This window comes from Papio anubis, chromosome 5 (genome assembly GCF_008728515.1).
Source record: "Papio anubis isolate 15944 chromosome 5, Panubis1.0, whole genome shotgun sequence".
NCBI classification, from domain to species: Eukaryota; Metazoa; Chordata; class Mammalia; order Primates; family Cercopithecidae; genus Papio; species Papio anubis.
Genome location: NC_044980.1, coordinates 4,505,577 through 4,532,000, shown reverse-complemented (window position 1 = coordinate 4,532,000; position 26,424 = coordinate 4,505,577). Strand labels below are relative to the sequence as shown.

Sequence of the window (26,424 nt, the reverse complement as noted above, 5' to 3'; positions counted from 1 at the left end):
GCGGGACTGCCTAAGGCGCTGCCTGAGCAACACCGGGAGAGGAGCTGTGCGATGCGGCGGGGGAAACCCCTGCAGCGGAGCAGCCAAGAGGAGTGGAGGGATCGAAGGTGCATTCCTTCCACTGTTAAGGGTCGATCCTTTATTGCCAGCTTGCTGTACGACAGGCTTTCCATAGACACCTAAAGGCCTCCGCTATGTGGGCGGTGACCCGCCCGTGACGTAAGCTCTAGGCGCCTGAGAAGTGGGAGGACCCTGCGTCCAGGACAGGAAAGTGCGTGATTTACAACTAGAGGGACAGGCGCTGTCCCGGGACCCGTCCTGGGCCAGGGAGCAGGAGAGGGAGGGACTACAGTTCCCGACTTGCCGCGGGGCGGGCGGAGATCGTGCACTTTACCAGTGCGCTTCGGCGCCAGTTGCATGGCCTTGGCAGCCAGTGGCGGCTCTCCTCCTGTAACAGTCCCCTTGTCTTCCGACCTCTCGCTCTTCGGTTACGTGTCCTTGCCGGTCGCCGCGGCAGCCCCTAATGCCCGAGCGGCGGGTTCCCAGGCCCAGCTGTGGGCGCCACCGCCCACCATGCGCCAAGCCCAGAGCCTGGTTGAATCCTTCCCCACCCTGTCCACCCATTTGGCCATTATCCTGCCACCTCCAAATCCTGTTTTTGACACCTCTTGGGAGAGAGGGAAAATGGAAAGAAAAAGGAATAAACTCCTCGTGGCCATAGTTAGTGAGTAAATTCAGATCTCGTTTGAACCGAGGTTTTTCAGAGTTGTCTTTTTAGTATTCACAGCTTGTCACCATCAGTACCTTGTTGAGAAGCCTCTCGCAACCTCCATCGTGTGGTTATAAAATCCAAATTCCTTATAAAGTCCAAATTCAAGAGGAGGAGTGCATGTTTAGTTAAGTTACTGTCTAGACCTTACCAGCCAATTTCTATCTCTTCAGTATGGAAATTGCAGCTGAAAACACCCCTTCCAAGAAAAGCAGTCTGCATTTTTCTCTTCTCCAAATTTAGCACCCCTGACCTTGCTTACACACTCTGGATACCACCTGCTGTGGAGTGACGGAGTGGCGGAAGCAGACATCCAGCGATAGTTAGGTTTCCTGTCGTTGACACCCAAGCAAGAAAGGCGTGTACCTAACTGAGGACCTGCCCGTGATAGAAGTCTCAGCTTTTCTCAGAGACAGGTAGGCAGAAAACAAGGGTAAGGTTAAAAAAGAAGAGGGAAGTGAGCAGATCCACAGCGGGACGCAGCTATACAATGGAAGACAGACCATGTGACCCATTAAGGAAAGGGGCTGCAGGTATTAGAGAGAGACCTGTAGGGATCATGATCGTTCTGGTGCTAGCGTCTGATCGCAGACAAATTTATCTTCACCATTACTTCGCTTTTATGTACGGTTACTTAAATGAGTGTTTTTCCAAAGTACCTTACTGGAGAAGACACCAGCTCTCTCTCCCTCTACACCATCCACCCACAGCCATGATGCACTTTTATGATTAGGGGCCCTTGGAATTCTCACTGCTGCCTCCCTGTCCGTGCACCCTTGTGAGTGTTTTCCCTCACCTGGAACACACTTCCTTCCAGCTCTAGGTGTGCAAAGCCTACCTGCTCTTCCAGTTTCTGTGGTTTACCTCCACAACCCCAAGGATCTCCAACCTTTTTTTGCCCTTTAGCACGGAGTAATTTTTAGTAACACCACATTTTGAGTTGGATGAGAGTGATTTTTATGTCTTAGAGATGAGTCTTCCCTTTAAATGCTGCAAAGTGCTGCATAGTAGATGTCAAATGAATGTCAGAAGGAATCAAATTTACCGCAAATAATTGAAGGTAAGAAGTAACAAATATTTCCCTTCAAAAATGTTAAGAAAAGTGTATTTTCTCCTGCCTTTCTCAAAGCCAGTTCTCAAGACATCTAATGAAAACAAGTCTTGTTTATGTAATGCAGGGATAGGCAGACTCTGAAGAGCCACATGGTAAATATTTTAGGCTTTGTAAGTCACCCAGGTCTGTGCCACCTATTTGTCATCTTCTGTTTGTTTAAGAAACTTAAAAATGTAAAAGTCATTCTTAGCATGCAGGTTGTACAAAAACAGGGTGATTATTGGTCATAATGAAAATTTAGTAGGCCGCTAATTGAGGAATGGTCAGAATTACATTTTTTCTCTTTCCTGCATGATGGGCCACACCTGTTTTTTCATCATGATGGAAACAAGCAAATGTCTATACTGCAGCAAGTGGTGAATGATGGCTTCGGAACCACACATCTGTCTTTAAATTCTTAAGCAAATGACCTATTTGTGCTGGTGTTTCCTTACAGAAAAACAACTGTAATTTAAGTGAAAGTGACAAGGATGGGAACCCTGTAGGATTCACCAGACAAAGAGTAGTTATCAATAATTCATTGATGATTATATCCATTTTTGGAAAGGAGATAAATATATCTTCAGCTTACTCATAGGAAAAAGATGGTTTGCTTTTTCTTTAAAAGCATTTTTCCTGTCCAACTTCCAAGATAAACTTGTTGTTTTTCTGCCAGAGAAACTCTAAGACCCCGAGGAATGTCTGCATTCCAGACTGGTCTTGGGATTCCCTGTGCCTGTCGAATCCAGCCAGCTGTTCAGAGGATCCAACTCAAAAAGTCTCAATTCTTACCCCGCACATTCATTACCTCTCAGATACTTGGTATCTGCTTAAAACAAAAGCTCTGGAATTAGCATCATTGCGAGGTAACTGTTGATTTAGTTGATTAACATGTATCTCTGCTGAAATGGCTAATAGATATGGTCTAGAAACCAGGGAGAACTCAAAATGGAAAGCCATCTGTTCTTTGGAAGTTCAAGGCTATGCTTTTATTTGATGCATTTAACCATAAGAAAAATGAACTATATGTTCATTTTTTCTTTTAAAAGCTGGAGAGATGTTTGATGGAATTGTTTGTGACTGACAGTGTGTTATTCAATGATAGGATCTGATTATTAGGTATTAATTTCCAGGCCTGTGATGTAATGCTACCATATGCCCACAAGATGTCTGTCTTTCCCTGTGTGTTTTCCACATAAATAGAATTTCCAACACTATTAGGACATAACCAAACCTTCTTGCCAAGGGGAAAGGCCATCCTCTGGGGCATCCTGGGGGGGAAGGCATCTTGTAGGAACCACCTTAGTATCCACCCACACACATTCCACCAGGCATAGTCCTAAGCTGTCTTTGCTCCAGTTTTTCTCAATATTCCAGGTTATAGTAGTGGGGTTTCGACTTGTCCCCAGGCATCGGCAATTTGCTCACAGCCTCCGCACTTACCCTCAAAGTGATTCGAAGCCAGAGGGTAAACATGTTACTTCTTCCTGAAACACTGATTTTACTTAGAAACCGTACAAAAACAACTTAGTTTTGAAACAATTAGTTTGAAATAGAATGCAAAACTGATAGAATTATAAAAGCAAAATTTTCTTCAACCTGAGAAAGTGGATTGAGAAATGTAAAAAAAAAAAAAAAAAGGTAAAGCGACATTTGAAAGGACTTTCACAACTTTCACGCCGCAGTCGCCCCCTGTAAAGGAGGACAAGCCCGCTCTGCCTTGCGGGTTTGTGAACACCTGGCAGCTGTAACAGTTCAGATTTGAGAACACCTGGCAGCTGTAACAGTTGGTCACATGAGAAGCTTCCTGTAGCTTCCGGGATCGGAGGAAGAAGAAGGCAGATGCTCAGAGGTGACCACATGTGTTGAGGAGGGGATTCTCTGTGGAGCAGTGGGCAGGGGCATGTCCCGCCTACCAGGAGGAATGGGAAAGGGAGGGGCAGGTTTCCCCTTCACCTGAGGCCAGTGAGGGGTCTCCTTGGTTTCTAGACCTCACCTAGTAGCCATTTCAGGGGATGCATATGCTAATAAATTAAATCAACAGCTGCCTCTCGATGGTGCTGTGTTCCAGAGCTTTTGTTTTAAGCAGTGCCCCACGAAGTGGAGCACTCAGAGTCAGACACTACAAGCCCTAGAGTGGTTCCGAGGGAACCGTGGGACAGCTCCAGGAGATGGGTTGGAGGTGACTGAGCTGCATGCTCACCAGCACTGGGATGAGCAGGGGTTCTCGTACTGGGTACGGCGGGCAGTTCAGTGGGAGCTGGGAGGAAAGCAAGGCTGAGGCAAAGGGAGCAGCCAGAAGGGAGCAGCCAGAAATAAAACTTTGCTGTTCTATCCGCCATTCAAAGAACTGTAGCCGGATATCCACAGCTGGAAAGTCCTCCCTTTGAACTGTATCCACACAGCACCAGTGGCAGAAGATGACAGTCGCTCGGCTTGGCATGCAGGTGGCACCCCCTGGCCATCCCAGGCAGTAAATCCAACCAGTTCTCCAAGGTTAATTCAAGTCCAGTTTCTCTGGGAAATGTCCTTGAGAGTGTTTTGAATATCAAACTTTTTTGGTTTTTTTGGTATCATTCTTGGTCCTTCCCTTTTTTACCCTTTGTCTCCTCCCTACATATAAGCAGCATGAGTTCCATTGGTAAGATGGCTGTCTGCCTGTCCCACCACGGCCATCATGGTCACTGCCATCCCTGGCAGTTGGTTCTCTCCTGGGTCCTGTGAGGAGCATCTCCCTGCAGCACACTGCCTGCATGTGCCCCTGTTCTCCCACTTGCTAGGGCTGAAAACTGGGGAGGCTGTCCGACTCCTCTTCACTCCCACACCCTGTCACAGGGTCAGCCAGACATAGTCAGCACATGTGCGACTCCCAGCACCTCTCACTGTGTGCGTCATCCTCCCCAGTGCTTGTGCCCTGACATCTGTCCCAGTGGGCAGAACCCACTCTACTTACTGTCATGTCCCCAACACCCAGACCATGTCACCTACACATCAGTTACCAAGAAATGATTGCTGAATCAGTGAGCTGAGTGAATTAATAAATTAATGTGTTAAACAGCTGATATCTGGATAAAAGTATAACCCAGCGAGGTTAAAATCAAGAGCTGCAGCAATCGTGCTCCTTGGTCTTTACCCAGATGAGCTGAAACTTAACATCACATACAATCCTGCACATGAGTATTTAAGCAGCTTTTTTCAGAATTGTCAAAACGTAAGAAACCAAGATATTCCTTTAGTAGGTGAATGGATAAATCAACTGTGATGCATACAGACTGTATTAGTCTATTCTCACATTCCTGTAAAGAACTGCCCAAGACTGGGTAATTTATAAAGGAAAGAGGTTTAATTGACTCACAGTTCCACGGGGCTGGGGAGGCCTCAGGAAACTTACAACAATGGAGGAAGGGAGCAAACATGCCCTTCTTCACATGGTGGTAGGAAAGAGAAGTGTGGAACAAATAGGAGAAAAGCTCCTTATAAAACCATCAGATCTTGTGTGAACTCACAATCATGAGAACAGCAACATGGGGGTAATCGTCCCCATGATTCAATTACCTCCCGCTGGGTCCTTCCCACAACACATGGGGATTATGTGAGCTACAATTCAAGATGAGGTTTGGGTGGGGACACATTCAAACCATATCACAGACCATAGAATATTATTCAGTTCCAAAAAAATAAATGAACTCTCAAGCCATGAAAAGTCATGGGGAAACCTTAAATGAATGTTACTAAGGGAAAGAAGCCAATCTGAAAAAGGCTATATGCTGTATCATTCCAACTATATGGCATTCTAGAAAAGCGAAAGTGATAGAGACATTAAAAAAAGTGATTTCCTTGGTTTGAGATGGGGAGATGCTGATGAATAGGCAGAAGGATTTTTAGGGCAGTGAAAGTATTCTATATATAGTAGGGGTGGATACATGTCATACATTTGTCAAAATTCCTAAAATGTCCAACACTGAGTGAACCCCAAGGTAAACTATGAACTTTGGTGTGACACACAACAATGTGTCAGTGTAAACTCATCGGTTATAACAGACGTACCACTACGAATGTGGTGTTGATAGTGGAGGAGGCTGTGCATGCATGGGGGCAGGTGGTGTATGAGAACTCTGTCCTTTCTGCTTGATTTTGCTGTGAAAGTAAAACTGCTCTAAAAAATAAAGTCTCTGGAGAAAAAAGCAATGACGAAAACCAAGAGCAAACTCTCAGGCAGTAAGAGTAATGACAGGAAGTCTCCCTATCTGGAGTGAATGTGGCATGTTAAAGCATAGGAAGTCAGCACAGGGAACCCAGACTATAGTGAACAAGGGGCCAGTTGAAATTGATTTACTTGAGAGGAGGGGCTGGACACAGGCCAGATCATATAGGGTCTTGTGAGCCAGGGTAGAAAAGTTTTAGATCTTTGAAGAAGTTTAAGAAATGGAGTGGCATAATCTGATTTACTTTAAACATATTTCATACTACCTCTCATGGGAGATGGACTGGGACAAGGCATCACAGAAGCCGGGACACCAGGGACCAGGCTGTGATCCAGGGCACAGAGGATGGAGGCATGGCTGCAGTCCTGGCAGTGGAGTTAGATGGAAATAGAAGGAGTGAGGATCCCAAATTGTATTCCAAAGAGGTTGTACTACATCCTACCAGCAGTATATATGAGTGTCCCAGTTCCTCCCCTTCTTTGCCAACACTAGATATAATCAGTCTCTTAATTTTAGCCAATTTAATATGAGTGTCGTAGTAATACTTCTTCTGTATTTCCTTAATGCACATTTCCTCAATTTGCTTTTCTTTTTAATTAATTAACTTATTTTATTTTACTTTAAGTTCCAGGATACATGTGTAGAATGTGCAGGTTTGTTACATAGGTATACTTAGGCTATGGCGGTTTGCTGCACCCATCAACCCATCATTTAGATTTTAAGCCCCACATGCATTAGGTGTTTGTTCTAATTGTCTCTGTCCCCTTGCCCCCCACCCCTGGTGTGTGTTGTTCCCCTCCCTGTGTCCATGTAGTCTCATTGTTCAACTCGCACTTAGGAATTAGAACATGTGATATTTGGTTTTCTGTTCCTGTGTTAGTTTGCTGAGGATGATGGCTTCCAACTTCATCCATGTCCCTGCAAAGGACATGAACTCATTCTTTTTTATGGCTGCATAGTATTCCATAGTGTATGTGTACTACATTTTGTTTATCCAATCTGTCATTGATGGGCATTTGGGTTGGTTCTATGCCTTTGCTATTGTAAATAGTGCTGCAATAAACATATGAGTGCATGTGTCTTTATAGTAGAATTATTTATATTCCTTTGGGTATATACCCAGTAATGGGATTGCTGGGTCAAATGGTATTTGTGGTTCTAGATCCTCGAGGAATCACCACACTGTCTTCCACAATGGTTGAACTAATTTACATTCCCACCAACAGTGTAAAAGCATTCCTATTTCTCCACAGCCTCACCAACATCTGTTGTTTCTTGACTATTTAATAATCACCATTCTGACTGGCATGAGATGGTATGTCATAGTGGTTTTGATTTGCATTTCTCTAGTGATCAGTAATGATGAGCTTTTTTCCATATGTTTGTTGGCCGCATAAATGTCTTCTTTTGAGAAGTGTCTGTTCATATCCTTCATCCACTTTTTGATGGGGTTGTTTGGTTTTTTCCTTGTAAATTTGTTTAAGTTCCTTGTAGATTCTGGATATTAGACCTTTGTCAGATGGGTAGATTGCAAAAAAATTTCTCCCTTTCTGTAGATTGCCTGTTCACTATGATGCTAATTTCTTTTGCTGTGCAGAAGCTCTTTAGTTTAATTAGATCCCATTTGTCAATTTTAGCTTTTGTTGCAATTGCTTTCGGTGTTTTCATCATAAAGTCTTTGCCTATGCCTATGTCCAGAATGGTATTGCCTAGATTTTCTTCTAGGGTTTTTATGGTTTGGGGTTTTACATTTAAGTCTTTAATCTATCTTGAGTTAATTTTTGTATGAGGTGTAAGGAAGGGGTCCAGTTTCAGTTTTCTGCATATAGCTAGCCAGTTTACCATTTATTAAATAGGGAATCCTTTCCCCATTGCTTGTTTTTGTCAGATTTGTTGACAATCAGGTGGTTGTAGATGTGTGGTGTTAATTCTGAGGTCTCTGTTCTGTTCTATTGATCTATATGTTTGTCTGGTACCAGTAGCTACTGTTTTGATTACTGTAGTCTTGTAGGATAGTTTGAAGTCAGGTAGCGTGATGCCTCCAGCTTTGTTCTAATTGCTTAGGATTGTCTTCACTATATGGGCTCTTTTTGGGTTCCTTATGAAATTTAAAGCAGTTTTTTTTTTTTCTAATTCTGCGAAGAATGTCAATGGTAGCTTGATGGGAATAGGATTGAATCTATACATTAATTTGGGCATTATGGCCATTTTCACTATATTGATTCTTCCTATTCATGAGGATGGAATGTTTTTCCACTTGTGTGTGTCTTATCTTATTTCCTTGAGCAGTGATTTGTAGTTCTCCTTGAAGGGGTCCTTCATGTCCCTTGTAAGCTGCATTCCTAGGTATTTTGTTCTCTTTGTAGCAAGTGTGAATGGGAGTTCATCCATGATTTTGCTCTCTGCTTGTCTGTTGTTGGTGTATAAGAATACTTGGGAGTTTTGTAAATGTTCGACATACATATATTAAATGATGCAAACATCCCACTTCTACATATTGACCCAGGAGAAATGAACATCTGACTATATAAGACTTGTACTGGCTGGGCATGGTGGCTCATGCCTGTAATCCCGGCACTTTGGGAGGTCAAGGTAGGTGGATCATCAGAGATCAGGAGTTTAAGCCAGCCTGGCTAACATGGGAAAACCTCATCTCTACTAAAAATACAAAAACGAGAGGGGTTTGGTGGTGTGCACATGTAGTCCCATTTACTCTGGAGACTGAGGCAGGAGAACTGCTTGAACCCAGGTGGCAGAAGTTGCAGTGAGCTGAGATCACGCCACTGCACTCCAGCCTGGGTGACAGAGCAAGACTTCATCTCAAAAAAAAAAAAAAAAAAAAAGTATATAAATATTCATGGGAACCTTATTTGTAATAGCCAAAACTTGAAATCAAGCCAAATGTTAACTGGTGAATGGCTAAACAAACTGGTGAATGGCTAAACAAAAAAATGTTAACCGGTAAATGGCTAAGCAAACTGTGACATTCATTTTTTATTGTGGAATTGTATTGCATTCTGTTGATAGTATGCAAAGAATTCCCCAATAAAAAAAGAATGAATTATTGATATATGTTACAAAATTATTGAATCTTATGCTGCATGAAAGGAGACAATAAAAAAGAGTACATACCATATGATTTCATTATGTAAAATTCTAAAAAATGCAAACTAATATGTAGTGACAGGAGGCATATGAGTGGTAGCCTGGGGATAGTAGGGAGAAGCAAGAAAGAGGGGTTACAGAAAGTCCCAAGGAAACTTTTGGGGATGATGATATGTTCATTATCTTAATTGTGGTGCTGATTTCATGGGCATATACATATATCAAAACTTATCGAGCTGTGCGCTTTAAATATGTGCAATTTATTATATGTCAATTATACTTTAATTAAAGATGTTAAATAGAAAGTAAATGCAGGCTAATGACAGGGAATTTCAAATAAAAGAACTGAAAAAAAGAAGAAGAAGAAGGAGTGAGGATTCATGCAGTTATTGCCGGCAAGGCGGTCATGGGGATTACATGTAGAATTAAGGAAAATAATTAGGAGCAACTCCTGAGATTCTAGCTTGAACAACTAGAAAGTAAGAGTACAGAAAGGGTGGGAGGTTGTCATTCCTGAACTGGGAATAAAGAATCAGCTTTGGGCAGGAAATCGAGATGTGTTACTTCAAAGATACCTGTAACTGTAAGGAGATTGTTTGCTTTCTTTCTAGATTTAACAAAGAAAGATCACACAGATCTTACAGACAGGGAGACTTGGAAGTTCAAGGTCTAGGGGCTACATCTGGTGAGGGCCTTCTTGCTGGTAGGGACACTCTGTAGAGTTCCAAGGCAGTGCAGAACGTCACATGGTAGGAACTCATCAGAGATGGCCAACCTGGCTCTTAGTATGGACCTGCTCTTCTGATAACCAACCCATGCCCTCTATAACCCAGTAGTCCAGGACTGGATTAATCCACTCACCTCTTAAAGACTCCACCTCTTTTTCTCTCTTTTTTTTTTTTTTTTTTTTGAGTTGGAGTTTCATTTTTGTCACCCAGGCTGGATTGCATTAGTGCAATCTGGGCTCACTACAACCTCTGCCTCCCAGGTTCAAGTGATTCTCCTGCCTCAGCCTCACGAGTAGGTGGGACTACAGGCACAAACCACTGTGCCCGGCTAATTTTTGTATTTTTTTTTTTTAGTAAAGACAGGGCTTCACCATGTTGGCCAGGATGGTCTTGAACTCCTGACCTCAAGTGATCCACCCACCTCGGCCTCCCAAAGTGCTGGGATTATAGACATGAGCCACTGCGCTGGCCCTTCACCTCTTAGTACTGTGATATTGGGAATTAAGTTTCAACATTGGTTTCAGAGATAATAAACATTTAATAGATAGCAACATGTTTGGCCAGAAATTTTCCTGTGGCCTCATCTTTCAGCCCTGACATAAAGAAAAACAGTGCTACACTTGAACAACACATTCCAGATATGTGCTGAAAGTTTCAAGACTTTTAGACAATTATTCAACTTATACCATAGTGAAAGAGAGTCTTCACAGCAAAAAAAAAAAAAAAAAAAAAAAAAAAGGATAATATAAACCCCAAATATCTCTTGCATATATCCTCTTTATTTATATTATACATTTCTATTAAAAGAAGAGATCTCCTATCTAGTAAGGGACTTTATGAGTGTTGAGAAGAAAACTTAAATGTCTGTTGAAGTACAGGTTGAGACCGCTTTGAAAGTTCAGAAATAAGATATGAGAAGGACTTTTGCAAAGACATGTCATGTCTTAGTCAGACTCTGAAAAGCACGTTGCAGGTTGTCAGATTCATCCTTGCTTTCAAGAACTGGCCAAGAAACTCAAAGGTGTTGGAAAGAAAGAGGAAAGGAAAAATGCGGATGAGGTTTCCTTTTTCCCACCACCAGAAGTATAAACAATCATGGAGACTTTTGATCAGGCAAAGTTATTTGAGATTCTGCCAAAGTCAGGTAGTTCTGTCACTTAGAAATACTTCAGTTGTAAGAAACAGAAAGTTCAACTTCATTTTATATTACGGAAATGTATTGGCTCATGTAACTTGTCAGATCCAGAGTTCAGTGGATCTGACCTTTGGATTCTATTTCAAGGATCAGACAAGCCCCCTTATAGCCACTCCTTGGTCTGCATCCCTCTGGGTTCTCATCCACTAGGAAAGAACATCTATGCCAGCCACTAGCAAACAAAATCCCATGTTTCACTGTGTTTGGCTCAGTTGGGTCAGGTCCTCATACTGGACCTCACACCAGTTCTGCAGCTGAGAGAAGCCTGGGTCTTGGTCCTGTGCCCCGCTTTACTGCAGTGAAGTCAGCTCCCCCTGCCCCACATGGGCTGCACAAACAGGCCAGGGCAGATCCTACATGGGGTCATGCTCAGAGTAAGGTTCCAGCCCCAGGTGAGGGCTGAGGGGAGCAGGTGGATGTGGGGCAGGGAGCTAGAAGAACACTCAACGCTCAAGAGACATCAGGTAGATGAGGCATGCCTTTATTCAGCAACTCCCTCACAGGGTCAGTGTTACTTTTATACATTACACAATAGTGGCTGAGAGCCAGGTGATGAACTTCTCTATGTTATGTCTACATGGCTATGATTATATAAGTCATGGGACTGTGCACCTGCGCCACAAACCCACTGAGTCATCCAGGCTGTTTAACTCAGCCTATGCCTGCTGCCCTATGCCTGATTAGCTGCAGCACAGCCATGTTCCTTACACATAGTATCAGGCATGACTACCATGGAAAGACGCTGGTTACTGGCCATTCCTCATGCAAGTGGCCACTACAGAAGACTCTGTCAGTGATAATGCCACCCACTTTCTAGCCCCACTTAAGAAGGCAGAAACATAGCCTTTTGGGTGGTCAATGCCTACCTTTATTCAAGAGATGACTGACTGTAATAGAGACTTAAATAGTAGGAAACCAGATCTGGGAAGGTAACTATGAAGGCAAACTCCATTAATTTGTCCATTCATTGAACATGTTTTATAGAGCTGCTGGCCTAGCTTCACACAGGCTCTGTTTTATGTGCTGGGATGTGGAGATGAACAAACTCAATGGGCCTCCTCCCCAGGAACTTGCCTACTGGTAGAGATGTAGCAGTGAGCCCCAACTAAGCCACAGCTAAGCCACGAAGGTTCAGACTCTTCTGAGTCTAATTGAGAGTTAGGAGCAAAGTGTGCCTGCCATTGAAGCCACAAAAGAAAGAAACAGAAGCCTTAAGAAACTTAATGATAAAATATCACTGGAAAAATTATTGCTTTAAGTCTGGACAACACAACATTACCTCATCTCTAATTAGCTGGCTGTGGTGATGTGCGTCTGCAGTCCCAGCTACTCAGGAGGCTGAAGCAAGAGGATCACTTGGGCCCAGGAAGTTGAGGCTGCAGGAAGCCGTGATTGCACCATTGAACAGGGTCTTGCCTAGGTAACAGAGAAAAACCCTGTTACATATATAGAGTTTTATATCTGGATATTTATTTAAAGAGCTTTCTGTGGACTGGGCACAGTGGCTCATGCCTATAATCCCAGCACTTTGGGAGGCCGGGGCAGGCAGATCACTTGAGGCCAGGAGTTCAAGACCAGCCTGACCAACATGGAGAAACGCTGTCTCTACTAAAAATACAAAATTAGCTGAGCGTGGTGGTGCATGCCTGTAATCCTAGCTATTCGGGAGGCTGAGGCAGGAGAATTGCTTGAACCTGGGAGGTGGAGGTTGCAGTGAGCCAAGATTGTGCCATTGCACTCCAGCCTGGGCAACAAGAGTGAAACTCCATCTCAAAAAAAAAAAAAAAAAAAAAGCTTTCTGTGAATATCATATAAAAAGCAAAACATTTGACCCTATGAGAGTAGTTACTTTAAAGAAGTGAGCAAAAATACTTGCTCGGCACTCATTTAGTTAACTCCCCAGCTGAAGATTAGTTGTTCGGATTAAGTAGCTATCTCAGGACCCTAAAACTTAAGTAATGGAAATGAAATGAAATTATAGAAAAACAATTAGAAAACAACAAACTTCTCCAGTGGTACTGAGGTTGCAAACAAATGACACATATGATAAATCACAGCCAAGGAAACTGATTACATTAAGTTATGGTAGATATCATCTTAAACGTGGCTTAATGTGGTAGATAGAGGTGGTCGGCAACAGCATCCTTACTCTTCCCTCTTGTAGGTCTTTCGTGGATTGGAGGGTCTGGACAGCTAACAACCCTACATGTTCATAGTAGAGTTTTGGGTGTAAGTTAGAGCCTGCCGATTAGATGCACTCACAAAAGTTGTGGAAGGAAGAAGCAAGGGAAAGACCCACTTCTGCTGCTCTGGCTGTATAGGAGAGCTTGTCCTGCAATCCTCATAGTGTTCCAGGATGTCCTCACTCATCTTGTAGGCATCAAGACCCTTTGCAGCAGAGATGGCTGGAGCTTTCTTGTTTCGCTAGGAAAGGAGGACCTGCAGACATCAAGTGCATCCTCTCCTGAATTTGTGCCTTCCTCACTCAGCAGAGGTAGCAGCCTTTGGTCTACTTTGGCCTGCAGTGCTCTGGGGTCCTTTCTGAAGGCCCAGGCTGGAACCAGTTTTCCAACCCAGTGTACAGCAATATTGTGGACACTCCATTTTAAATTCCTCTCTACTTAAAATGGTTAGCTTAAAAAAATTATATATTTTAAATTAACAAGTGTGTATATTACGGGGTACAATGTACTGTTTTGATTTATAGATACATTGTGGAAAAATTAAATCAAGCAAATTAATATATCCATCCCCTCACCAACTTATTGTTTTGTGTGTGGATTGGAGGGTCTAGACAGCCTTGAAATATGCAATGCATTATGATTAACTGTGGTCATCATGCAATGCAGTAGATCACCAAAACTTACTCCTCTAGTCTAATTGAAATTTTGTATCTTGTTTAAAACATTTGTACAAATTTAGGGGTATAAGTGCAATTTTTTGTTACAAGGATGTATTGTGTGGTGATGACAGGGGCTGGGCTTTTAGTGTAACCATTACTGGAGTAGTGTACAGTATACTCATTAAGTAATTTCTTATCCCTCACCTCTCCCACATTCCCACCCTTCCTAGTCTCCATGTCTATTTTCTGCTCTCTATGTCCATGGGTACACATTGTTTAGCTCCCAACATCTCCCCTTACCCTACTCCTTCAGCCACCATTCTGGTAACTACCTCTCTACACTCTGTTTCTACGAGAACAACTTCTTAAGATTCCGCATGTGAGATCGTGCAGTATTTGTCGTTTTGTGCCTGTTTTTATTTCTTGCAATTTAATGCTTACTAATATGGAATTTGCTAGACAAAGTAGTTGTAGGCAACAGTCCCTCAAGAACAAGACTGTAGAACTGCTTATCAGCCTTGGTTGGATTTGAAGGCAATAAGAACCTAATTACCACTAGTAAATGAGAACTTGGACATATGACATACTGGGAAACAGCTGCTTAAATTATTGCCTGTGGTCCCTGGGAATACAAAGCCTATCGAAGGCAGACGGAGGACCCAGTGACTGCAGCATCATCATAGTGAGAATGAGGACTCTAAGGAGGGTGGGGGCCCGGCTGCTCATGACCAAACTGAAAGGTTCAAAGAAAGAAAATGCCAGCTCGGGGGTTTACATTCTCAGTTCAAGGTATGTCCAGTGACAAGCCTGTAAGTCCTAAATGATTGCTTATCTCTTGTAGCTGCTGGCCTGATGTCGCCAAAAATCCCAAATGGAGACCAATCATGTGCATGACTGAATTACAGTGTAAATTGATTCAGAACTTCATCCACGAGGTCTTCTTTAGCAAATATAGGAATTTTTTGGTTAGGAGTAAGAATAGGAGACAAGGAATGAAGACTTCGGAGCTTCTCCTGCTAACAGAGGCTCCTCCTTTGATGAGGCCAATCTTACCACCACTTAATATAGTTACCTTGAAAGAAAGGACAGTTCTTCCCATACCAACTTCTACCTCCCCAATTGCCTCTACACCTGTACTTATAATCGGATCACTGCATACCCTAGAGGCACAGTATAGAATCTGACTCGGGAAGAAAGGAGTTACTCATCAAAGTAATTATGATGTGTTACAATTTGTTTATACTTATTTACATTAATTTACATTTATTCATATTGAATTACAGAAGAAGCTGGGTAATATGTCTTGTCATATATTACAAAGTTGTTAAACCAGGGTAAAAGGAACATTAGTTTGGGCAAAATGTATCAGATATTCTGGACTCTTGCTAGATACCAGCATTCTTATTCTCTATCACAATTTAACCCTAGGGAACTTGACTACCTTGCCATTCTACAGGGCAGTATATTGGTTCAATTTCTTGATGACATCATACTTATTGAACTAGGTAAGCCAGCAATATCCTGTCAATCACATGTAAGATAGAGTAGGGGAGATAATCCCAATGAAAATTTGCAAGGGCCACCACAACTTTGGAGTTTCTGCTAGTCCAGATGTAACCCAACGATGGGGACTGAAAGTCAATTGTTGGTATTTCACACCCTCTAACTAAAAAATAAACATTAAACTTTCATTCCATCTGATATTGAACTGAAGCTCAATGCTCCTTTTTCATTTAGTTAGGCTTTTTTTTTTTTTTTTTTAATTTTATTTTGGAGGCAGAGTATACCTCCTTTGGGTATGCTGCTCCAACCCACTTATTGAGTACCTTGAAAATATGGTTTTAAGGAGAGCTTGAAGCTAGAGGAGGCAATGAGATCTGCTGTCTGGTATCCCAGCTGATGCAATAGGAAGGACCAGATGCTTCATGGAAACTATTGCAAGCCTAGTGTCTTAGTCCATTCTCATACTGCTATAAAGAACTACCTGAGACTGGGTAGTTTATAAAGAAAAGAGATGTGATTGGCTCATGGTTCCACAGGCTGTATAGGAATCATGGCTGGGGAGGCCTCAGGAAACTTACAATCAAGACAGAAGGCAGCGGGCAAGCAGGCTCATCTTACATGGGCTATAGCAGGAGGGAAAAAGAGAAGGAGAAGGCACTGCACACTCTTAAACAAGCGGATCTTGTGAGAACTCACTATCAGGAGAACAGCAACGGGGACATCCACCCCCATGATCCAGTCACCTCCCACCAGGCCCCTCCTCCAACGTTGGAGATTACCATTTGACATGAGATTTGGCCGGGGGACACAAATCCAAACCATATCACCTAGTAATGCTTTTTTGGAAAATAACTGCAATTTTTTTTTCCCCCCGAAATGGCTCTTTGTTGCTCTTGGGTCCTGGTAGAGACCAGATGCATAACTATGGGACATCAAGATCTAAATAGACCATAAGATCTAAATCGTGAGTCACACAGTTTGACTTTTATAACAGCACGGGGTGGAATGAAAGTGGCATATGTGAGGCTGAGCGTAAGTGTGATCCAGAGACTTATCTCTCAGCACGCCCACCAATGCTGCACAGGTGTCTCTCTTTTAACCAGCCCTCAACTATGGCCTCCCTTGATTGTCTGAGGAAAACAAATGTTGATGCTAGTTTACAGAAGATTCTACATGGTGTGCTGGTAACAGCTCGTGAGAGGTTTCTGCAGCTCTTCTTAGGTTTGCTCTGATAGAAGAGTAGTAAAGGGAATTTCTCCCAAGGAAGGAAATCGAGCAGAATATGAAATGTCTCATTTTTTCTTGGAAGGATACATGTCCAGATGTATAGCTCATAACTGATTCACAGGAAGTCGATGGCAGGTTGGATACTTGAGAATCTGAAAGAAATAACCCTGGAGAATCGGTGACAAAGAGTTCTGTAGAAGAGGCATAAGCACAGAGTATAAGATACTTGTGTTCTCTATGATTCTTAACCACAGGACATCAATTTCAGATAAGTGTTTCAGGAACTAAGTGGGGAGATGACCAGCCTGTGAAGGTCAGCCAGCCTTTTCTTATGCCATCTGTGTTTTCCCAGTGAGCTCAGGAATAAGACAGCCATGGTATCAGGGATGAAGATTAAAGATGAGTTCCACAACATGGACTTTCCCTCCGTGTGGTTGAGTTGGCCCATCCCTGCTGTATGCGCCTCCTATTAAGAGTAGACAACGTTGGGCTGGGTGCGGTGGCTCATGCCTGTAATCCCAGCACTTTGGGAGGCTCAGGTGGGTGGATCATAAGGTCAGGAGATCAAGACCATCCTGGCTAACATGGTGAAATGCAGTCTCTACTAAAAATACAAAAAATTAGCTGGGCATAGTGGTGCGTGCCTGTAGTCCCAGCTTCTTGGAAAGCTGAGAAAGGAGAATCGCTTGAACCCTGGAGGCAGAGGTTGTAGTGAGCCAAGATCACACCACTGCACTCCAGCCTGGGCAACAGAGCAAGACTCCATCTCAAATAAATAAATAAAGTAAAGAAAAGAAAAAAGAGTAGACAACATTAAGTATCATATATGAAGTCATTCTGTTGGGGGCAGACAGACACGCAGGGGAAGGTTCATTACATAAGATCCTTTTCATTGTGAAAAAAACAGTTATCTGTCCTCTATGGAATAGGTATTTTGGGTATGAAATGCTTCTTCCAGTACTACCATCAAAAATAATCCATTAATACGATTACAGTATCCCATAAACCTTGTTTCTGACCTAATAAGTCATATTCTAGCAAGAGAAGTGAAGAAATGGCCTCATTCCTATGGCATTCTGCAATCTTCCTCTTTATCTCAACACGCATGTGCAGCTGGTCTTAACAGATGGGAGAGTGACCTCTTGCATACACAGATAACTTCCATCAGTGGCATCGTGTGAGATTGGGTGATGTCCTATAGTATGCCGTATGCGCTTTGAAAGGATGACCAAGATGTGAGGTTGTTTTCCCAATGGCCAAAATATATGGGCCCCAGATTCCTGGAAGTGAGAATCCACAATCCTTTTTGTTATTACAGCAAATAGCCCACTCACAAATGTTGACTTCCTGTTCCTCTAACTTTGTGCTTTCCTTGATTAAAAGCATCAGTTCTCAGATCAGAAATGCTGAACCCCAGGTTATCATCAGCGACATCAGTAGTGCCAAACCAGTGGCAAAAGTTAACAGAAAACTACAACGATCCAATATAAACAGGACACAAAGGGCTCAAGCCCATGAAGAATGAAGATTTCATTTGCCAGGCAAATAGCCAAAGTGTTTTTTGAGTGGACAAAAAGAAGTCAATTGCAAATAATTATAATTATGATCACTTATAGAAATGAGGCTTTGTGATCGCTGGTAGAAATGAGGACTATACTAACTACAATTTCTTGCTCATTCTGTGAAAGATGCATCAGTCAAGTTCCTTTTTTCTTTTTTCCTTTTCTCTTTAATTTGACAGATGTGTTGGCAGTGATTGACACCTTAATATAGTCTTTCGTTTGCAGAGATTATGATTGTGACCAGCAAGAACATCTCCAGTAATGAAGGTGCTGATGGACAAGACCCTGGATAGCTCTTCTTTTGCAGAGAAGGTGGGGCTGCTTTTCATTTGTATGAAGAATAAATCCATTGTGTTGGGCAGGATCATTTGTTTTCATTCAGTATGGCAGCAGATTCAGTATGGAATGGTGTGTAGATGCTGAGTTACCTAAACAGGTTTCTGTGACACTTTTGGTGGATCGATACTCCATTCTAACCTCTCCTGTAAGCACAGCTTATCAGAAAGGCCTTCCAGAGTTATGCCTGGAGCCGAGGGCACAGAATACTTCTCCAACTTTTTGACCCTGCTGGAAGCGTCTGATTCTCTGCATTAAATCCCTTTCGGTTTAAGATAGCTCGTGATTCCTGCTTCTTGCTTCTTAGCCTGAGTGTGGCTTGGATACTTTCTTCCAGTGCTTTGGAAAAAGACACAAAAACTACATATGACCTCTCGATTTTTCCCAAGCTGGTTTCTCAGTTTATCTTCCTCCTTTGTATCAATGATAGCTCATTCTCCCTGTCAGCTCTCTGCTGTTTTCTTCATGCCTTCTCTGAATTCCTCTTTCTTCTCATCCACACTGCCTCACTCCTAGTGCAGGCAGGCTCCATTACCACACAGGTATACCCAGCATCACCTACTCATCTATGGTATGGCTTCACTCATCTCATTCCACCATCTTTTAGAGCTTTGACACATTCATTTTTTTTTTTTTTTTTTTGAGACGGAGTCTCGCTCTATCGCCCAGGCTGGAGTGCAGTGACGCGATCTCAGTTCACTGCAAGCTCCGCGTCCTGGGTTCACGCCATTCTCCTGCCTCAGCCTCCCGAGTAGCTGGGACCACAGGCGCCCGCTACCACGCCCGGCTAATTTTTTGTATTTTTAGTAGAGACAGGATTTTACCGTGTTAGTCAGGATGGTCTCTATCTCCTGACCTTGTGATCTGCCCGTCTCGGCCTCCCAAAGTGCTGGGATTACAGGCGTGAGCCACCGCGCCCGGCCACATTCATTTTCTTAAAAAAAAAGAAAAGAAAAGAAAATCGAAAAAAAAGGACTGGACACAGTGGCTCACGTCTGTAATCCCAGTGCTTTGGGAAGCTAAGGCAGGAAGATTGCTTGATGCCAGCCTGGAGAACATGGTGAGACCCCATCTCTACAAAAAAATACAAAAAAAAAAAAAAAAAAATCAAGTGGGCCTGGTAGCACACACCTCTAGTCACAGCTATTTGGGAAGCTGAGGCAGGAGGATCACTTGACCCCAGAAGTTTGAGGCTGCAGCAAGCTATGATCATGCCACTCTACTACTGCTTAGGCAAGAGTGAGACCCTGCCTTGAGACAAAGCAAAACAACAAAACAAGAATAAGCGTGTTATTCTCTTGTTTAAAAAACCCAGTCACTAGGGCAACCTACAAGACAAAGCCCCTAACACCATAATATGGAGTTAGCATCCTCCCCCTCCCCTCTGTTTATGTTTCCAATTCACTTATCCAAAGTTTTGCCATTTTTTGTTATTGTTGTTTTTGAGGGGAAACTCCTATATCCCACTAGGTTGATGAAATTCCCATATGTTATAGGAGTAAAGTACATGATTTCCTCATCTAAACATCTTTGAAGCCTTGTTACTGATTGGTACATTACACCAACTCTCGGCCCCCTGGTCATGCAGTGGATCATCCTGGCTCTGCCCTCATTCCAAACATCTCCCTCCTGGAGAGTGCTGACTGGCTTCCTTCATCTGCCCAAACCCTGCCACCTTTGACTTCCTGCTCAAGGCCCACATTTCCCATGATTTGCCCCTAATTTTCTAGCTCAGAATGACCACTCTGTCCTATGAACTCCTACAGGATTTGGTAAACAACTGAGCCAGGCACTCAATCTCACACTGCCTTGTGCTATCTCTTGGATGTTTTTGTTTGTTTTTATGTGTTATTTTGTTTGTTTTTGGTTCGTTATCTCTCAAACTGTTCTACATTCTTTAATGTGTAGGTCATCAATCCTGAGAACCACAGATTATCACTGTGTCATCCACAATGCATATTACAAATTGATTCATAAAGCAGGGCTTACTCCATAATTATTCAACTGAAATGGATATTTGGGAATCATGGAAGGGGAAACAGCTCTCACAATCAACCCTGGAGCGTGATGGTAAATACTGTGTGTTGTAATATCAGCTCAGTTATGCATGTCTTCTGTGCATAAAATGTGTTTTCACTTGTATCTGAGATTTCCTGCCCCCCCAAATGGGGGTAAGTCTATTGACTCATTTATCAGGAGTCCTGTGAAGTACAGCATTGTTTGTAAAGCATCTCTATTCTCTGATATACAGCAACATGAAGAGAACAGTGTAACTTTCCTCATGAAGTATGTTTAAGTCACGGATCTAAAATTTGAGAGAAGCAAAAGAAATCCAATAAATTTTAAACTTGACAAAGGTGACCTCTTGTCCTTGAACCAAGTGGTACTAATTTAGAAAAGAAGAAAAAAATCCTTGTTTCTACCAGAGTTTATGTTTTCAATTCACTTATCCAAAGTTTTGCTATTTTTTGTTATTGTTGATTTTGAGGGGAAACTCCTATATCCCACTAGGTTGATGAAATTCCCATATGTTATAGGAGTAAAGTACATGATTTCCTCATCTAAACATCTTCCCAGAAAAGTAAGCGTTCGTGTTAGAAATCAACACATTCCTATTCAATCCTAATTTACTGAACAAGCTAAACATCTGCTCCAGGCCAGGCATTGCTCTGGGGAAGTAGAGATGGCGAAGATGTACTCCCTGTCCTCAGGGTGTTCACATACTGGCCAGGTGAGCCCCTTGCGAGTTATGATGCTCTCCACTGAGCATAATGACAGAGGCGCAGCCAGGGGCAGCAGCGTCAGGGCAAGACTTTTCACCGGTCATCCAGGCATACTTCGCAGAGGAGGTGGGCCTTGAATTCCGAGCTGGAGGCTAAGACAGGACTTTGCCAAGAACAGAGCCATTAGAGTTAGCGCATTCCCAGGGGAGAGGGAACAATTTTGGCAAGGGCACCTGGCATAAAAATATTGGCTTAAAGAAGAGAGGTGTGTATTAGCATATGGCTGCAAGGAAGGTTGTCTAGGGAGTAATAAGGAAGTATTACGTAAAAGTGGGTTTCGGGGGTCTTTAGGTTGCAGGAAAGGAATTTGGGCAGCAAGAATATTGAGTTTTGTGGGAAGTCAGGGAAGGGCAGGGAAGGGATTTGTATAACCATTTGGACTTCCAAGGAGGGGACCTTTCTAGGGATGGATTTCTTTTTTTCTATGAGACAGAAATAAAACAGACTACAGACTACAGTGGATGATTTATGCCAGTGTGTGGATTTATATGTACATACTGTGCAGACGCAGCACTGTGCAACAGTAAGTGGAGCAGAAGCTGAGGGGCTTGCCTTCTAGAAATACTTGCCTTCTAGAAATTTGCGTGGTGTGAAGCAAAGACGGAGACCCTTAGAACACAACCTCTTACTGTGTGGCCGTGGCCAAATAACCTTTGAAGAGGGTCTTTATTCACACGTCGTAAAATGAGGGCAGTAAGACTTTCCCCCGTGTTGAGGTAATTGGCTATATAATGTATCTGGCTGACAAATTGGTTCCCGGTAAGTGACAGAAGTTAAAATATGAGGTCAAAGTCTCAGTACTTGTTCATTTCTGTCTCCTCTTTTGCTGCAGACTGAACTTTCATTGGAAGTGGATCCACGTGGTTAACAGAATGGCTTCCTTGTTTTTTCAAAGTTTTTTTTTTTTAAAAAAGGCTCACATTGTGCCCACTTTGAAAATTAACCCCAGCGTGCAGTAACTGGCATGCTGTTTCTTCCAGTGTGGAAATGCACTCCTGCATGGCTGGTGGGTGTGCAGGTCAGAATTCTGTGGGCTAATCACTTGCAGCACACGCAGTTGTCCCTTAAGGAATTCTTCTCCATTTCCTTTTGAACACACCCGTGGAAGTCATTCTGGGTGTGGCTGTTGGAAGTCTTGGGAAGAAAATGTCCTGTCCAACAGCTGCCTTCTCTGTAGGTCACCCAGGGTCTCCCCTCCCACCTCACCACTCCTCTCTCAATTTCTTGGGGTGACTTCTGGGTTTTCTATGAAGTGGGGGCTTTCCAGAGGCAACAGCCTCACACTGTGACACGATCTTCTTTTCTCTGATTCACCCAGGCATTTTTGGTGGGCTGAGTGTTGAGAATCAAAACATCTACACCCACATTAGTTTACTGTCTACACTAACGTCCATTTATTCTTCCACTGTCTTAACCAACCTGACATTGCTACTGCAGCTAACTCTTGCCCAGGAAGATTAAACTTATCAAACAACATTTTTGCTAATTTCAATCACTTCTCCAAAATGAACTTAAATCGACATTCAGCTACTCAGTTTACAATGAAGAACATTGGACATTCTCTGTTATACCTTAGGAGAGGTACACACCCCTCCTCAATGAGTGTATCATGAACACTAACTAATCCTAATCACCCTCCCTTTTTGAAAACCTGCCTTAAGCTAGACAATGAAAACCTCATAAATGTCCCTCCTTTGTCCCACCCTTTCCAAGATGAACCTAAGACAATCCAGGTAGTGTTCCCCTGACTGTGGTAAGCAGCAAGCTCATTTTTGCTTTATCACCAGCCTCCTCTGGACTTTTGGGGAGCAGCATTTGGTAGCAGAAATGCCATCATGGCCAGGTCATTGTAGTTGCTTTGGTGTCCTGTGCTCACTGTTGAGTGCACGTCTCTCTGAGGACCGTGCAAGGTAGTTAAAGGTGTCTGCCATGGATCTAGATGCCAACAATGACCAGCAGCATCATCTGGGGTAAGCCCTGTCTCTGTGTCTGCAGGTGGTGAGCTGAATGAATAATGGCTCCAGAGTTACCCACTGCCAGCTCCTTCTACCTTGTATGGCAAAAGGGACTTTGCAGATATAATTAGGCTTAGAGATCCTGGGGTGGAGAGATTGTTCTTGATTATCCAGAAGAACCCTAAATGTAATCACAAGTATCTTTATGAGAGAAGGTAGAGGGAGGTTTGATAGAGAGGAGAGGCAATGTGCAGATAGAAGCAGAGACTGTAGTTCATGCCCTTTGAAGATGGAGGAAGGGGCCACAAGCCAACGAATGCAGGTGGCCAACAGAGGCTGAAAAGGCAAAGAAATGTGTCTCCTCCCAAGCCTCTAGAAGGAGCCAGTCCACACCTTCAGACAGGAATGAGACTAACTTCCGGCTTCTGACCTCCAGAACTGCAGGTCACACCCAATACAGTTGTTTTGTTTCAAGCCAGCAGGTTTGTGGCGATTTGTTACAGTAGAAATTGGAAACAAATTATCTTTTTTTTTACAACTTTAAAGAGCATTATAGACACAGGACCTATCTCCTAGGTTTTGTATGAAGGCTGAATGAGTTAATTTAAGTAAAGAGCTTATATCAGTATCCAAGATATAATAAGCAGACAATAAATACTGAGAATAGTTATTATAGGTCTTATATTATATATATTATATTATATTATATTATATTATATTATATTACTGAGTATTATATTTTGTCTGTGAGGCTGCATATGGGCAGGGTGTCTGTCTGTCCCAACTCTGGGAGGCAGTGGTTGGCACAGTGCTGAGTACCCCACAGGGCTTCCATGAGTATTTGCTGACAGTCAGGTCAATGGATGATGCACAGCTTTCTCTACCATGCCAGATACTCATCCCTTAAAGTGCCTTGTTATTGAAAGAAAGCAATCGAAGAGGTGATTCTAAACAGTACAAAGCCCCGAAGTTATTTGTTTGGCTTTGAAATAAACTATGTAGTGTTAATGGCAGTAGAATTATCTTCCTCATTTTGCCTCAGTCTTACATAATTCATTTTTCCCTTGATAAGCAACCCAAAGTTGGAAGAAATAGCCTGGGTTTGTACTGAGTGGAAGGGGCCAAAGGAAGTGAGGAAGGGAAAGTCAACTATGAACACTTAGCAGAGACAGTGGAACAGTATAGGCACTCAGATACTCTACCCTTAGACAGGAAGCAACCTGCAGGCCCTGTGTTATTCAGGGTTCTCCAGAAAAACAGAGCCAATCGGAGACAGATAGGTGGATACAGAGACAGATAGATTTGTTTGTTTGTTCATTTACTTATTTATTGATTGGAATTTGTTCATATGATCGGAGGGGCTAGTGAGTCCTAAATTTGCAGGGCAGGTGAGAAGTCTGGAAATTCAGGTAAGGGTTGATCTTGCAGCTTTGAGTCCGGGTTCCACAGGGCAGCAGGTTGGCACCTTGGCAGGGTTTCTGTGCTGCAGTCTTGAGGCAGAATTGCTTCCTCTTTGGAACATGTCAGTCTCGGCTTTTGAGGCCTTCAACTGATTGGATGATCCACCCACATTAATTTATGATCACATTTTTAGAATAGCTTCACAGCAGCATTTAGGCTAGGTTTGATCAAACAACTGGGCACCATAGCCCAGCCAAGTTGACACATGAAGTTAACCATCATAAGCTCCAAAATGCCTAAGAGGGAGCTCACGCGTTTTTATATTCATCATTCTTCTGATGGCCCCATGAAAACCCACCATAAAAAAATGAAAGACATAAACTTGGGGAATCCAGATAGAATTTTCTTTTCTTATTTATTTATTTATTATCATTATTTTTAGACAAAGTCTTACTCTGTCGCCCAGGCTGAAGTGCAAATGAGCAATCATGGCTCACTGCACCCTTGACCTCCTGGTCTCAGGAGATCCTCCCACCTCAGCTTCCTGATTAGCTGAGACTACAGGTGCATACCACCACACCCAGCTAATTTTTTGTTTTTGTTTTTGTTTTTTTTTTTTTGTAGAGACAAGGTCTTGCCATGTTGCCCAGGTGGGCCTTGAACTCCTGGCCTCAAGCCATCCTCCTGCCTCGGTCTTCCAGAGTGTCGGGATTGCAGGCATGAGCAACCGTGCCTGGCCAGATTGAACTTCCAAAACAGTTCACCACAAGTTCCCGTTACGTATCTTATAGACAGTCAGCAAGTCCATCTTAAATACGGCCTAATTTATATTTTCAGATTTTTAAGATGTGCCTAAGGATGTCCACATGCTGAATGCAGAGTGGCTGTTCTAAGCCAGCTTTGAGGGCGATATGCACCTGTGCCCCACACATTAGTGAGGCTCACAGCAAGTTAGGTAGATGGGGTCTGAGTCTTGATCGGCCATCAGCATGTGGACAGTGGCTATTTGTAAGGTTATGCTGGGTCAGTCTCAGTGGTTTAGCTGGAATTTTCTGTTCTTACTGTCCTCGTCTGTGTAATATCTGGTTCATCGGTTGTGTCCCAAATGTGTTAATAGTTACAAATAATGTCTAAGCATGCATACAAACATGGGCTTTTCTTCCAGTATTTTTTTTTTTCTGTCAATATTTTCTACTTTATTTCAGGAAAGTTCTCTTCCCGCTCTTTCTTAGTGAGGCATTTCATAAAAATCTCATTTTGATCCTATATATCTTTTCTCAATTTTTGGAAAATTCTGATAGAGTTCCTGAAGATCCAAATTGTGCCAGGCTACAGTGCTTTGCCCTTGTTTCTTAGGATGTCTAATTAAGGAAAGATAGTCCCCAAGGCGGGTTTCCAGAATTCTGCCTTCACACGGTGTTGTAAGGAAATCTATTTCTCCTTTGCACAATAAGAGAAGCTTCCCATGACTGACTGTAATCCCTATAGGAACAGCTAGGAGGCTTGACCAGCATTGTACTAGCCAACTCATCATTGGATATTGTATTACATGATACATATTATGTTGTAGCCCACTTCCATTAAGTCTTAGCAATAGGAGCCGTATTTGCTATTATAGGGGACTTTATTCACTGATTTCCTCTATTTTCAGGCTAAATACTCAACCAGCCTATGCTAAAGCTCATTTTGCTATTGTATTTATAGGCCTCAATTTAACTTT

General features: G+C 42.8%; 1 long non-coding RNA gene across 1 annotated transcript; it reads left to right on the top strand.

The window, feature by feature from the left end:
* Window positions 1-4: 4 nt before the first annotated feature.
* Window positions 5-19,215, top strand: LOC101001749. The gene is made up of 3 exons (XR_002522424.2): window positions 5-271; window positions 1,013-1,185; window positions 18,455-19,215. It is a non-coding gene; the product is annotated as an uncharacterized LOC101001749 (long non-coding RNA).
* Window positions 19,216-26,424: the final 7,209 nt, after the last annotated feature.